Source organism: Pinus tabuliformis, chromosome 6, assembly GCF_031772625.1.
Source record: "Pinus tabuliformis cultivar Carrire ecotype Pingquan chromosome 6, CPIR1, whole genome shotgun sequence".
NCBI lineage: Eukaryota > Viridiplantae > Streptophyta > Pinopsida > Pinales > Pinaceae > Pinus > Pinus tabuliformis.
Genome location: NC_142292.1, coordinates 812,580,077 through 812,597,140, shown reverse-complemented (window position 1 = coordinate 812,597,140; position 17,064 = coordinate 812,580,077).

Genomic DNA, 17,064 nt, shown 5'->3' with positions numbered 1-17,064 from the left:
AGAGGGATGGTTTTGGAGCTAGGAGTTGGGGGAGGTGTTGTTGCAATTGCATCTGATAGTTGTAATTTTCCTCCAACTCCTTTATTAATATAGATTAGTTGTTCTTCCATCCATATGCTACTATTCATTCTTTACTTATCCTATTTAACTAATGAATGTGTTATCACTCAGGTTGTCCCTTTTGACTCCTAAAGGGATACGGCCGAGGTAACCACAAACCAATCTTTGGACTGCAGGTCCTAGCCTACCTGCAGTCAGAGAGGGCTCTCTCTTTAGGATTTAGCTTTGTTTAAGGGATGATTTTAGGCTAGATATGATGCACATGGGTTTTGTTTGAGTTTGGTGGGATGGTTGATCTATTCAAGCAGAGTTGGCATACAAAGTGTAAGAAGTTCAAACCATTGGGCATGGAGTCAATGAATGTGAACTGAAGGGTGTGTTTTCCTTGGCAGAAGAGGGGAACATGGAGCAGGATAGCTACGCATGGCACAATGATTAAATGTTGGAACAAGGATGAAATGGAGGTTAGGGGATGAGAGGCAATTAAGGATCTCTCATCCAGCCAAAGAGGGAAAGTGGATGAAGACTATATAGGAGCAATGAAGGATTCCTAAACAGCATTCAGAAATGAGAAATAGCTTAAACATGATCAATTAAGTATGCATATTTATCACTAATTCAGAGGAAAACATAGAAAAGTTATAAGAATTTAGCACAGAGGGCATGAAAGCCAGCTCTGAACTATTCCTTCTTCCTGCAACTTAGATTATGATATACAGATGATACAGATACATATAAACTGATAAACAGAGGGAGGAAAGACTTATTGAACCATGAGCAAGCACATGAATTCCACATCAAAGCTCTTCAGCCATTGAAAGCACAACCAGCCAGTTCAGATGCAAATATTCCAGTAATCTTTGATTACAGAAGTTCTTAAGCTTATAGCGCAAGTCTGGAATGAGAAATACAACCAACCAACCCTTTACACTATCCAGAGGGTGGTATAAATAGAGAAAATATCTACAACAGCAGATCTGATAACAGATCTCGAGAAATGAATGCTTCTAACCTAACATTTATTGCAAATAAATGAAAGAATGCCTATCTACCAGCTGCGCAGGGACTGCAGCCATAAGAATGAATAAATTATTGGTCTTTTGAGCAATGCGCTGGCACTTCTGCAATAACTGTGCCTTGGGACTTACTGCGCTGCTCATATGCGTCTTTGTACATTGTCTCTGCAAAATCTGGGCTTTAAACACTTGAATTGCCCCTCTAGGCGGTTCTGCTGCTACCAAGTGGCTTTAATGCTCATAACTGTGATCTGGTGGGTTTTGAAGGCTCTGAGCTGCTTTATTGACTTTGATGGGGGCCTCTTTAATGTTCTGCTGCTTCGGGCTGCTGATATTTTTATCTGATAATGTTTGCCGCTTCCTCTGATACACTTTGACACTGAATCAGGTCACTTTCTCTCTCTGATACTCTTTAACTGTCTAATCGCCCCTTTATCTGTCAATTTAATGCAAGAATAACTGCTGCAAATGCTTCCGTGGCCTTTGGAATGTTATCGGCGCTTGGCCGATCAAAAATGATGCCTTTAAACTGATAAAATTCCATAATTGATGGAGGAGCAGCGCTCTGGAGGCATCTGAGGAGGAATCATGCCTTTAGAAGTGTTTTTTGGGCCAGAGCGACTTAGAAAATTGCTGCAAAAACCATTGTTTCTTCTTTGCTGGGCGGGCGCAGTCACTGCATACAAAAACCTTTGAAAACAACCCATTTCCAAATAACACAGAAAATGTGTCAAAAACATGAAATTTTAATGAAAAATTGGCTTTGGCGGGCACTGCGGACAACTTTAAGTCCTGGCCGTTGGATCCGGCGCGGGCCGATCCAACGGCCCAGATCTCATCGCAATATCGGCGTCGGGGCGGACCGGGGGGCGGCCACATAAAACTTGCGATGAGCGAAACAAAGGGCGGACCCGAAATGCTTTGAGGCCCTCTTTATTTTATTTCGGGTCCGGCCCATCGGCGGAACCCAAAACAAAATGCCTCCGAAACTGCGCGGACCCGACGGGCTATAGGCTCCTTCTTTATGGATTTCGGGTCCGGCCCGTTGGCGACTTCAATCGGAGGATTTAATAAAAAAGGGTATGCGGACCCGACACACCATTAAGCTCTGCTTTATTTTTATTTCGGCTCCGGCCATTTGGAGCCTTTCCACTTCGTTGAACAAGGGGCCCTTACAGACCCGAAACATATATGTGTTGTGCTTTATATGGAGATCGGGTCCGAACCATCGGAACCCATCATATCGGCGGATTTACATTTGAAACGGGTCCAACGGACCCGAAATCCCTTTCAAAACTGCCCTTTATAAATTATCGGCTCCGGAATATCGGAGAACTCCTTTTCGCTGCGCCCGGGGACCTTACGGACCCGAAATGCTTTCAAAACTGTGCTTCAATTTATTTCGGCTCCGGCCATTCGGAGCGGTACAACCATCGGAACCCCGACGCGATAAAGGCCACGGACCCGAACTGTTTATAGGCCGCTTCTTTATTTAAATCGGGTCCGGCCCGTCGGCGATTCATATCGGAGGTTTTATAAAAAATGGGCTTGCGAACCTGATACACCATTGAGCTCTGCTTTATTGTTATGTCGGGTCCGTCATTTCAGAGCCTTTCGCAATGCAAACAACGCATATGTATGGGATCGCCTGACCTTCGACAGCGATATCGCGTCGGAGGGAGGGCACCTGCCTTCGGAGAGCTGCCATATATGTTAATAATATGCCACTGCCCCCTCCCGATAGTGATATCGCATCGGAGGGGGACCAAAAAGAGCCTTTTCTCTTCGGAGCATGCATTTTATTACAATGCAAAGAAAAATGAATTCGGAGGGGTGGCCTTTATGCTTATGAATGGTTTGTGAGCCATCGGAAGGGGTCCGATGGCCCAAAAGGAAGGATTTTCTCATTTTTTGAAGGTTTTTAATGATTTTTGCATGGTTTTTTGGGAATTTTCATGCCTTGGAAGGATTCCAAAGGCATTAAGGAGGCATGTGATGTGTTTGAGAGGGGCAATGAGGGTTCTTGCTAAGTTTCAGATAAACTTAGCAATTCCCAAGGATGTATATGGTTATCTTTCAACCAGGGGGAGGGGATAAGTATATAGGGGAGTAATATACATAGTTTTAGTAGGGGAAGGGGAAATAAATAGGGAGCTACATAGTAAAGTTAATAGTTAATATGACAATGATGAGAAAAAGCGCTAAGAATGATGCCTTAGGCTATCAATGGGGGAAAATGATTGATAGAAGAAGTGTGTACATTCCTTGAGTGAAGCAGATCTTCACCAAGGCAAATGATATGGAGAATGATGAAACTAAGAGGTATCAAGCAGATCTTGACCTCTTTAGGGAAAGTTAGTGAGTGACTTGGGGAAAAAGGAAGAAGGGAGGAGTTAGACATGCCTCGCTTGAAGTCCTCCAACTGAAAAACTGCCTCAAACCAAAAAATGAATTGCTTATCAAAAATGTAACACAGCAGTGGCAGTGAGACTAGCACACTCTCATGGACACTTCTTTGGCCATCTGTAGCAAATATGGAGCATTGTAGCATGCATAGTACGACATATTTGGCATGTAAAAATGTCGATCATGAAAGATGATTAACCTGCTCCCGCAGGAGGCTAACAGAATGTATGGGATTTTGGTTTATATTTATTTATTCAGTAATATTTATATGTTTATGATAGTTTCAATTATCAAGATATTATTTTGTGAAGTTTTCTTTGTTCTCTATATTGTGTGTAGGACCAAGATTTGGAGCTATCTAGGAGCGCTTCCCAGCTACATTAAAAACTCCAACAAGACCTGCATGCGAGGACTCACATGAATTCATTATTCTTTTCTTAATCTATACTCTACATCTTGATCTACTAAGAATATTGAGCCTTAGAACAACCTTTCTCTTAGTCAGTCTATCTTAAGTTTCTGGGATAAACTAAGAGGGTTCTATGTTCATCTAACTATGCATTAAATCCTACAACAAAACGATATTTAGAAACTAATATATTTCATTATGTAATAAAATTAGTAAAATGGAAGTAAAAGTAAAACTCTAAACAAGAAGCCAAAAGTGGATGTAACCATCGATGCAACATTGGGAGTAGAATTGGATGTTAAACTAGTCATCAAAACAAGATGCAAACAATGAGACAAAAAGGGTTTTAAAGTAGAATTAAAAAAGGGTGCAAAACTAAACACAAAGAAGCGAACAAAATAGGGCATACAAAAAGATACTAAATTGGGCGCAAACAAGGATGCAAAAATGGACACTAAAATGAGGATGCAAAGAATGGTGTAAAATGAGGATGCAAAATTGGGTGCACAAAAGATGTAAGAAAAGACACAAAACAAGAAGCAAAATGGGACTAAAAAAGGGTGAAACTAAGGATGCCAAAATTGATGCATAACTAGATGAAAATTCAAACTAAAATCTAGGTGCAAAATGAGATGCAAATGTGGACACAAAATGTGGCAAAAAAAAGAATGCAAATTTGGATGCCAAAAATGATGCAAAATTAGACACCAAAAATGATGCAAAATTGGACATAAAAAATGGTGAAAATTTGGACACAAATGTAGAAAAAATGGTGCGTAAATGGGCATAAAAATGGATCAAATTTGGATGCAACATTGGATGCAAAATGTGGTGCAACAAATGATTCAAAACTTGGTGCAAAAACAAATGCAAAAGTAGACGAAAAAAAGGCTCAAAATTGAATGTAAAATTAGATACAAAATGGGATTCAAAGGTGGACGCAACACATGGTCCAACATATGGTGAAAATTTAGATGCTCAAAAGGATGCAAAATTGGATGCAATAAATGTTGTTAAAAATGATGCAAAATTGGATGCAACAAATGATGCAAAATTAGCTGCAAAATAGGGAGACAAATGAAATGAAAAAGTGGATGAAAAAAATGGTGCAAAAATGGATGAAAATTTTGGCACTAAATCAGATTCAGCATATGGTGTAAAAAAGGTAGAAAATTTGGTGCAAAAATAGATGTAAAAATAAGTACAAAATTAGAAGCAAAAAATGGCATAAGACTAGATGCAAAAACTGGCACAAACTCGATAAAAAAAAAGGCACTAAATTAGATGCAAAAGATGGTGGAAAGCTCGGTGCAAATTATGACACAAAATAGAAGCAAAGAATGGCACAAAACAGGAAGCAAAAAATGATGCAAAAAATGGCACAAAACTAGAAGCAAAACCTATTGTAAAACCAAATACAAATCTTGGTGCAAAATATGATGCAAAATTTGGCATAAAATAATGATGCAAAATTTGGTGCAAAAAAGGACGCTTTAAAAATTGTACAATAAAGCTAGATTTAGCGTCAGGCTACTCATCCCAATGGAGAGAAAAATACATTAAAATCTGGTGCTAAATCTGACATAAATTGCCTGTTTTGTTGTAGTGTGCTAAGGCAAGAGACGTCCTTCCAAATCTATTAATCGAAAAATAATTTACAAAATTTACAGTTGTCCACTAAACAAAGTGGACCGAGAACAAGGTTGCTCATCGCCAGAGGCAAGGCCCCCAACCTGAAACTGAGACCCCCTAAACCAACCGAGAAACTGTGACTACCCCATCGCTACTAGACCCAACCACGGAGGAGAAAATCGCTTCGCAAAGATAAGCAAACCTCAACTCCCCGACCCCACACAACTACACGAACAATCCAGATCGTTGAACTCTACTTCTACATCCAATGGTCCAAAACACATCGCTTGGCCCCAAAAGCCAGAATTCCAAACCGCCAAAACTTAACATTAACGTTCCGCCCCAACCAAACAGCACGATGAAATCTGACCGTTGATTAGCGCCTCTGCATCCAATGGACAAGAACGTTATCGCACCACAGATATGCCCAAGCTTTACCGTGCAATGAGGGTAGTTTACATCCCTCTCCCTCCTCCACGTGTCGTCAGGTGTGTGGTATCGCTTCCGAAAGACAGAAACCACCTTACGCTTGAGAGTGGTGTGATCTCCAGGAAACCGCTTAGGAAGCAGTTTTTCCTTCCGTATGATGAAATTGTAGGAAAAGTAGCTTCCATTATACTCCCAAGACCTTTCATTGCCTCAGTAATGTTGAGCCCACCTTTCCACTCCTCCTTAACATGATTGAAGTGTCTACAACCTGGATTTTCGCAAAACTTTATGGAACGAATCCATATGCCTAGCCAAAGTCGTTGAATCCTGAAGTTGGAATTATCAGTGCTGCTAAAGCCTGCTTTAATTTGCCTTCCACTTACATGTATGACCAGAATGAGGGGATCCCGTCGAGAATGGCTCATTGCGACCTTTCCTTTTCAGTTTTATCCCGAAACACTTTTTTGTCCTCTTCCGCAAGATTGTGACAAAGAGTTTTCAGATTGTCATGACGCATTGCTTGCCACCCTGTCACAACTTTGCCTTCCTTGCAGCTAACTCCTTGGTTGGCTAAGAAATCCGCCAGTTTGTTAGCCTTTTTGCGCACATGATTGAACCTGACTGAGAGAAGCCCCTGAAGGTGACCCTGAATATGATGAAAAACCCGAATTAACTTCCAATGCTGAGAGACTTTCTCTAGCTCTGAACCGTAATTGATCTTTTTAACCGAGTTAATAACTAACTCAGAGTCAGCTTCAATGATCATGTTGTGGTGGTTTTCCTGCTTCAACAAATCTAAACATTGCTCCATGGCCATTAATTCCGCCATATTATTGGTGGCTCTTCCTAAATGACAATGGAAGAGAGAGAGGATAATACCTGCTTCATCCTGTAGAACCCCCCAAAGCCAACTGTTCTAGGGTTGCCTTTAGAGGCTCCATCTATATTGTATTTCAAAAAACCTCTTGGAGGAGGTTGCCAGTATTCTTTTTCAGACTCCCTATTTCTTGTTGTTCTGTTCTGACTTAGGGGGATGATCCCCTGCAATCCTAATAGTGTGAGAGTTCTCAAGTTTGCTCCCGTGGGAGGATTTTTGGGAAGATTCCTGACTATTGAGCTGACTGTCTCCTTGATCTGTTTTAAGATCTGATCAAATAGGTGATGAGCGAGATTCTTTTCATTTTTGAAGATTCTCTTATTCCTTTCCTTCCATATGTTCCAAATTGTCAGGCCAGGGTAACTCCATCAATGAGCGCAAGAAAACAATTAAATGAGAAAACACTGATTGATTGATTTATTCATTAGCCAGCACTTTATTTATACACATATAAAACGGATCAGTTCATCTTCTAGATGACTGTCCGACTTCACCTCATCCGTTTCGGATTAGGTGTCAACATTCCCCCCCTTAATCTGAAGGGATGTTGGTGAGTCCAAGCATCATTCTGAATCTTTCAAGCTTTTCTCTTCCAAGCGCTTTGGTGAAGATGTCTGCAATTTGCTCGTTTGTGGAACAATGACGAAGATGGATTGTTTTGGCCTCAACATGATGTCGGATCAGATGATATTTAGTATTGATGTGCTTAGTACGATCATGGAACTTTGGGTTCTTGGCCAACTTTATTGCAGATGTGTTATCAATCATGAGTGGAGTTGATTGTATTTGTTTTACCTGCAAATCTTCAAGAATTTTCCTGAGCCACACAATTTCTTTCGTTGCTTCAGCTGCTGCCACGTATTCTGCTTCTGTTGTGGAATCTGCTGGTACTGATTGTTTGCGTGATCTCCAGGAGACAGCTCCTGATCCAAGACTCATAGCATATCCTGAAGTAGATACCCCAGTTTCTTTGTCTCCATCGAAGTCTGAATCAGAGTATCCAATCAAGTTGAAGTCGTTCACCTGTGTATACTTGATTCCAAGGTCTTGAGTTCCCTTCAAGTACCTTAGAACTCTTTTTGCAGCAGACCAATGTCCCTCACAAGGCCTTTGCATAAACCTGGAGAGGATTCCAACAGCAAATGAAATGTCTGGTCTGGTAGTAGTGAGGTAGATGAGACTTCCTACAAGCTGTCTATACTTTGTTGCATCCTCAAATTCCTTTCCTTCAGTAGATGTGAGCTTCAAGTTTTGTTCCATTGGAGTAGAGAGGGGATTGCACTCTGTCATGCCAAATCTGTATAACAAATCTCCAATGTATTTCTTTTGAGAAAGAAATATGGACTTTGGATGTTGGGTTACTTCAATGCCAAGATAGTAATGAACATAGCCCAAATCAGTCATTTCAAAGATTTTTCCTAATTCTTTCTTTATGGATGCAATATAGCTTTCATTGTTCCCTGTCATTAAAAGATCATCTACATATACCACAAGATATACAACTGTTTTTCCAACTTTCTTGACAAATAAAGTTGCATCATCAAGATCAAAATGATTGAAGTTGAGTTTCAGAAGATGCTCAGTTAGTTTTTCATACCAGGCTCGTGGTGCTTGTTTGAGGCCATACAAGGACTTCACAAGTTTGCATACTTTGTGTTCATGTCCTTTCACAGCAAATCCTTCAGGCTGGGACATAAAAACATTCTCTTTTAGATCTCCATTCAAGAATGCAGTTTTTACATCCATTTGATGGACTTTCCAACCGTTCTGAGTAGCTAGTGCAAAGAGTGTCCGGATGGTGGCCCATTTTGCTGTGGGAGAAAAAGTTTCCTCATAATCGACCCCTTCCTTCTGTGCAAAACCTTTTGCCACAAGCCTAGCTTTGTGCTTGTCAAGTGAGCCATCAGCTTTGTACTTGTTCTTGTAGACCCACTTGCAGCCAATTGGTTTGGTTCCAAATGGAGGATCAACCAGCTTCCAAGTGCCATTCTTTATGAGGGCATCATACTCCTTCTGCATCGCTTCTTTCCATTCATCATGAGAAGCAGCTTCTTTGAAGGAAGTTGGTTCAAAATCTGTAGACAAGTTCAATTCACAATCATAAGTAACATCCATATCAACAGGTGAATTAGAGTTATCTACATCACCTCCATCTTGTCGGTTTGAATTTCTGGTTCCTGTTTTTCCAATTTCATCAGGATGAACACTTTCAAGTGTCTTTGTCAGCCACTTTGGGGGACCTTTCTGAGATGGTCCAGGCTGTTCTGTTGATTGAGTTGGGTCTGTATCAAGATTGAGTCTCCCAATTCTATCAATTACATCACTTAAAGCATCATCCGTTGTTGGAGTGTCATGCAGGGGAGATTGTTCTTCAGAAGAAGATTCCACATGTTGATCTAGTATAGGAATCCCCCCTTCAAGATGTGGAATCTGATTATCAAACTCTTGAAATGATTTCGGTTTTGTGAATCTATCCAAGCGATCAAGTTGCCGCTCAACAACACTGTCAGATTTGGATGATTCAAGAAAAATTACATCTCTAGATAAAACAAACTTTTTATTTACTTCATCATAAAGGCGGTATGCTTTAGATGTGTTTGAATACCCCAGGAAGATACACTTACGACTTCTAGCACCAAGTTTGTTTCTATGTACCTTTGGTATTAAAGCATAACAGGTGGAACCAAATATCCTGAGATGTTTTACCGAAGGAACATGTCCATACCACAATTCATAAGGAGTCTTGTTTCTTATAGCACTAGATGGACATCTATTCTTTATATATGCAGCACATAGAACAGCATCAGCCCAAAACATTGTCTTTACATTTTTGAAGAAAAGCATGGATCGTACCATATTCAAAATTGTTCTGTTCATTCTTTCAGCTACACCATTCTGTTGAGGATTATAAGGCACAGTTGTTTGATGTTTAATCCCATGTTGGCGAAGATAGTGTTCAAATTCATTTGATGTATATTCTTTTCCATTATCAATGCGAATAGACCCAATATGAGATTGTGCATCATTTTCAATCCACTTATGAAAATTCTTAAATGTTTGAAAAGCATCAGATTTGTTCTTCAATAAGTAAACCCAACACATTCTGGTGTAATCATCAATAAATGTCATGATATATTTATTTCCATTTGCAGAAGAAACAGGCATTGGACCACATAAATCTGAATGAATAAGTTCAAGCTTCCTATGTGCTCTTGAATGTGAATCATGAAAAGACTGTTTGCTGTGCTTTCCTAGAATGCAAGCATCACATTGTTTATGTTTTCTAGGAATTGTAGGCAAACCAGCAACACCATTTTTCTTCAATAAGCGGAGACTATCATAGTTTAAATGTCCAAATCTAGCATGCCATAATAAACTTGATGGAAGTGCACCTTCTTCATGATGAGAAATATATGAGAAATGTTGTGCATGAGCAGAGGTTCCTTGCAGTTTAAGGAGTCTTTCTTCTTCTATACCCCTCATGACAAGTGAGTGGTCAGATGCCTTTCTTACCTCAAGCTTGCCATCAAACATGTGAATGGAGTGACCTTGCTGGCGGATGTGGACCAGGGACAGCAAGTTTCTCTTCAGCTGTGGGAGATATAGAACATGATCCAGAAGAAAGTCTGGAAGACCAGGCAGTTTAAGCCTGATTGTGCCAAGCCCTGATGGCTTGATTTTTGACTGATCTGCAAAGTATACTGCTCCATCAACATTGTTAGTGAAATCTTCAAAGAAATCTCTCCTATGAGTCATATGACAGGTTGCTCCTGAATCAAGCAACCAGTCATTTTTCGAAGGAGCAAGTGAAGCATTAAACAAGTCTTCATTTACTCCAATGTTACATTGTGCCTTCAACACAAATGATAAAACTTGGCAAGAGGGCCCAAGCAAGGTTGAGAACTTCGTTATCCGAAAAATTTCTCCTCCATCTGTTAAGGGTGTTAGTAAGACTCTCCTTCTCCTTGTCAGACTGTTGAAAGATGTTGGCAAAAGCCTCCCATAGTCTGGAAGTGAAATTACAGCTATTGAGAAGATGTTCCATAGTTTCCTCTTGGGCTTCACAGAGCTGGCATATGGAAGGTCCAAGTATGCCTCTCTTTCTAATGTTGTCCCAAGTCAAAATTTTCCTTTGAAGAACCAACCACATGAAGAGTTTGATTTTCATCCAACCTTTATGTCTCCAAAGGTTTAGCCAGTTTCTGTTCGGAGCCTGGGAATCCAGCTCAAGGAGAACACTTTTTGCTTCCTTAATATTAAAGATGCCTTTAGTGTTGTTTCCCCATCTGAGTTGGTCCTGCCCTTCAAACACCAAGATCATCCTTTGTTCCAACATTTTTCCAAGAGCCTCTGCTTTTGTATTCAGCATTCTATCATTCCTGCATTCTATATCCTTCCATATCCTCCATTTTCCATTATTGTGGGTATCATCCCAAAAATCTTTCACTCTAGTCAAACCTTGGGTGTCAGTCTCATGTTTAAGGTTCCAAAAATCCTCTGTTAACAGTTTTGGTTCTTGTTGCCATTTGTCCTCCCAGAAAAGAGCAAGGTCACCTTCTCTGATTTCCCAGAAGCTGTTTCGTTGAACTAAACCTTTGTTTTCCCAGGCTTTATTCCAGATGGCAGAGCCTTTTATGTTACCAGACATCCTTATGAGTTCAGTGTGATTCCAGGAGCTAGCATATTTTTCTTTCCATATGCTTGCCCATTGGGCCTTGGGATTTTTAACCCACCTCCACCATAGTTTGGCCCCTAGAACCTTACTTAGGATCTCCTGGTCATCTAAGCCAAGGCCCCCATGATTCTTGGGTTTACAGATCTTTTCCCAAGAGACCAAGGCCCACTTCTTTCTATCTTCCTTCCTGCCCCAGAGAAAATCTCTTTGAATGTTTCTAAATTGCTGCAAAACTAATTTAGGGGCCGGTAGTGCTGATAGCATGAAAATTGGAATTGATTGGAGCACTGCCTTTGTCAGCATGAGTCTACCTACCAGATTTAAGGATCTGATCGTCCAATTACTGACTTTATCCTGCATTTTGTTGATCAGCGGTTCCCAAATGCTCTTTTGCAAGGGTTTTGCCATGAGAGGAACTCCTAAATACTTATAAGGAAGGGAATCCCTCTGAAAGCCAAGAATTCTAGAGATATTTCTATGAATGGCAATATGAGTATTAAAGGAAAAAAAATTGGATTTGGAGAGGTTAACTTCCATACCTGAAGCCATGGCAAAATCACTCAGAATTTTTTTGTACGCCCGAGCCTCTTTTACTGTGGGGATACCTTGTAACATAGTATCATCCACAAATTGTTGATGTGTCAAAACCTGACCATTCTCCTTTAGCGGAAGACCTTGAATTTTTCCCATAACTCTGGCATGCTTGATAGACCGGCCAAGACCTTCCATCATGAGTATGAAAAGGAAGGGGGAAAGCGGATCCCCCTGCCTTAGTCCTCTTGAAGGAAGAAAAATCTCAGAAGGAGAGCCATTAACTAATATTGAAAAGCTGGAAGAGGTAACCAAGGCCATGACCCATCTCACCCAGTTGTGATCAAAACCAAACGCCATTAGCACTTTCCTGATATAGGTCCAGTTCACTTTGTCATAAGCTTTTGCTATATCCAGTTGCATAATCATACCAGCTCTCCTTGTGCTGTTTAATGAGTGGACCACCTCATGAGCTTGAATAATGTTGTCCAGAATTTGTCTGCCTTCAACATATCCTGATTGCTGCCCCGAAATCAGAGAAGGATGCAGAGGTTTAAGTCTGTTGGCCACAACCTTGGATATTATCTTGTAAACCACATTGCAAAGAGCTATTGGTCTGTATCTGTCTAGAGTTTGATCAATTTCTTGTTTAGGGATAAGGGAAATGAAGGAGGTGTTAAGAGCTCTCAAGATGGTTCTGTTAATCCTAGAGTCTTCCATAACATTCAAAATATCCTCTTTTACAATATTCGAGCAAGCTTTAAAGAAATCTACATTGAAGCGATCCAGGCGAGGTGCCTTGTCATTTTGCATGTCTTTAAGGACTTCATTGACCTCTTCTTCAGTAACTGGTCTGTTGAGGTTGTAGTTGTCCTCTCTAGACACCAGCTTGGGTATATGCTTTATTAAGTCCTTGATGTGATGTTCTCTTTCTGGATTACTTTCCTGGGCTATTTCTCGGAAGTATTGAACTAACACAGCTTCTATATCTTCATGGGATTGTAACAGCTGTCCATCCTACTTTTTTATTAAGGAAATTTTGTTGTGTGATCATTCGCCATGGTGGCTCCGTGGAAAAATCTTGTGTTACTCTCTCCTTCTTTTAGCCATTGAACTCTAGCTTTTTGTCTCTAGAATATCTCCTCTTGTTTACACAAGTTTTCCCATTCTTGATGATGTTTCTCCACTAGATTATTTTTGTCTTTATCAAAACCTTTTGTGATCATAGCTTGGTTGAGTTTTTGCATTTTGTTTTCCACTGATTTCTTTTCTGCAAAAATATTGCCAAAATCTTTCTTATTCCATTCTTTGAGCCTCATTTTTATGTGCTTTAATCTTTTATGAAGCATGAACATTCTAGTTCCCTAGATCTGAAGATCTTCTACCCACCATTTTTCAATATTACTGATGAAATCTGGGTGTGAAAGCCAAATATTCTCAAATCTGAAAGGTCTGTTCCGGGGGGTACCTATACCCTGGATCTCCATTTGAATTGGCCAGTGATCTGAGCCTCCAATTGGAAGAACACTTGCTAATATTTCCTTATCTAATAGCATTAGATCCTTAGAGATAATGAACCTGTCCAACTTGGATGCTACCTGAGACTCCCCTCCTCTCTTGTTATTCCAAGTGAAGAGGCCATTGTTCATTTCCACATCCACTAATTTCATATTGTTTGTAAAGATTTGAAATGCTAGAGAATCTTTACTTAGTGCTCTGGTTCCACCTTCTTCTTCTTCTTCTTTTTTTTTTTTTTTTTTTTTTTTTTTTTTTTTTTTTTTTTTTTTTTTTTCAGAAAGAGATTTTATCATATTGAAATCTCCTCCCAAAATCCAGGGTATTTCTGCCTGTCTCTCCTTGAGATACCTAAGGGAATCTGTCATCTTGAGTTTCTCCTCTATCCTTTGAGGGCCATACACATTCGTGACTAGATAGGTTCTCTGTCCCCTACAGGCTGAATCACTACTGATAAATAATTCCTAGCAGCCTCTGCATCAATTATGTCAATTTTTTTAGGGTTCCAAAGAGTGAGAATACCTCCTGCTGTATTATCTGCTTTAACTTCTAGATATTCAAACTTACTGAGCCATTTGCTATGTAGTTGCCTTAACTTTTGAATGGAACATTTCGTTTCCTGGATAAAAATTATATCTGGAGCAGCCTGTTTCATTCTATTGCTAAGCAATCTCTGTTTTCTTTTACTTCCTAGTCCTCTAATATTCCAAGAAATAAACTTCATTATTAAATATTTGTGAAGGAGTAGCTGGTCAGATCTTTCATCTTACCTGAGTCTATCATGAGCTTTCCACACTCCATCAATAGCTCATTCTGCTTTTTCCTGCCTCTCTTTTTTCCTGGGTTTCTGGGTGCTAAACCCGGAGTAGATTTTATCGTTTTCACTCCTTCGCTACTCGGCCTGCTCCTGTTTTTGGTTCCCTCCGTACTCTTTTCCTGAGTTTTCCATAAATATAATTGTTGTATTCTATTGAGCTCCTCCTGAGGTAACGAATCTACCCCACCAGAAGTACCCTGAATTAAGAATCCTTCCAGATCCAGGTGTTCTCTTTCTAGTATCTCCTGTAGCTCAGTTTCCTCCAGTTCCATTTCACTCTGGGTCATTTCCTGGTCCATCTTTGGTTCTGTGTCACTCAATATTTTCTCTATCTGCTTGTCATTTTCCTGTGTTTGATCACGGTTTCCTTCTTTTTCCTTCTCTCCTGTACTACCTTTATTTGCTTGATTTTCTGTTGTTTTTTCTTCGTCCTCTTCCAGAACTTGGAACTGGTTCCGCCTAACCTGTTGTCCTTCATTTTGCTGTATTCTTTGCCCTCTTTTGCCACTCTTTCCTTTATGGACTACCTTGTAAAAGCTGTCCGGATCTTTCATTGTATTAGGTTTGCTTTTATTCTCTGTTTTGCCTAGAGGGCAGTCTCTGAGAAGATGCCCATGTTCATGGCATCTATGACATCTAAACGGAATATGCTCATAGTCCACCGTTTGAACCCATTCTTCATCAAAAACTTCCAATATCACCTCATCCGGAAGAGCTCCTGATAGATCCATCTCAACACATATCCTAGCAAAGGAAGTGTATCTTCCCCTTCTAGTAGCTTCTGAAGCTTTGACAAACCTACCTATTTTGTTGCCTATGGCAGCTAACGATTCAGGTTGCCAGTAATCAAGAGGTAGAGAATAGAGTCTTACCCAGACTGGGACTGATATGAACGTTTCTCGTTTCAGGACAAAGTTCATATTCCATGGCTTCATATAGAGGCTTGCTACTGCATAGAAGTAGGGCCCTCCTTTAAACACTTTGTCTTTATCCTCAATATTTGTGAACACCAAGGTAAAGAAACCCAAGGTGTAGATCAGTGCTCCCTTTAGGTTTCCAGTGGTATTTGATCCATGTTTGTAAAGATTTTTCTGTGGGCCATAGTCCCATGAATTTGCAGATGATTGCGTAGGTTTGCATGTGCTCCCTGTGCGCTTGCAGAGTAGGATCATTTAAAACAACTCTGGGTGTTACTTCAGCTTTGGGTTTACAAGGTCCCTTTTGCTTTTTCTCTTTTGTTTCCTGTTTTTTGTCATCTTCCTCCTTGTCTTTAGTGCTACTGTTCTCTTTTATTTTGGCCGCTTCTTCCTCCTCTTCTATGTTATTCTTTCCCTCTCTCGTGAACTTTCTGACTTTTTCTGGTTGCCCTTGTTGGCCACGATCTCCTTGTAGGAGGGAGAAGACCTCCCTCCTCTACATCCCTCCATGGATGTAAATTCCTGCTGAAATTCGATCCCCGGTCGCGCGCTTATTTTCCCGCTCGTCTGATCATTGCCTGTGAATCCCACCGATCGACTCAAATTGACATTCATCTTTGGAGGATTATAAATTTGTCTTGAGATTCAATCACTTTGTATTAAATTTTGAGTCTTCTTTGAAATTCGTTTCAATTTGACCTCTCCCATTATTACTAAGTGCTTTTTGCTTTGATAAATTAGTATTTTTCTAAGTAGATAAGAAATGTTGTACACATAGCTAGAACCAAACTCACACATAAGATATGCTTTTATTACAATGAAGTCATGTGATACGATATGGTTGATTATATTTTATGTCAATGGTTAGGTAGTTATGCTATTAATACAATGTAACTATATTTTATAATATTAATTATTATTATACTCGTACATGAACACAACTTTATTACAAACCAATATAGATCCATTTTAACTTCGGACCTATCAAGTGTCGAGAAGGATCAAATTTCTCAAAATGCAAACTTCTTTATAAGTGCAAAACTTGACGAAATGTTTGCACCTTGATAGATTTGATTCCTCTCGGTTCTTGGTAGATTCAAAGTTAAGATGCATTTACGTTGGTTTTGAGCAACACACTAATAAAATGTTTGGACTATAAGAAATTTTTTATTTTCACTTGATTTATATAATATATACGTAGTTGACATTGAAATATTTTATTCTTGTTTCACATTCTTCACATAAAATGTTAATACATGTAGCCTCACATTTAGAAATAAAAAACATCTATATATATACATAGACATTAAATAATATTTTTTAAATCTTATATATCAAACTCTAAATTAAAAAATAAATTACACCTCTCTAATAATGAAAAGTGAAATTATTATTATTATTATTTTTCTTTTATACTAAAAGTTGATATAATATTATATTATTTAATAGGGATATTAAAATATTTTATTAGCAATAAAATATTTTATTGTTATACAGATTACGTAGTAAATGCATCCTATAATATAGACAATATTATTTTCTCTCAAGATATTACATATCTCCTTTATAGTAATATATATATATATATATATAAAATTAAAATATTTTATTTATACTTATTGTTATTATTATTTTTAATTTATTAATATAATTTATTATTATTATTATTATTTAATGTAATATTACATAATAACATCTCCTCGAAAACACCTCTTATTATTAAAAACTTATAATCTAAAAAGAGTGGATAATATCATATAGCTTTTTCTCAATGCCCTTA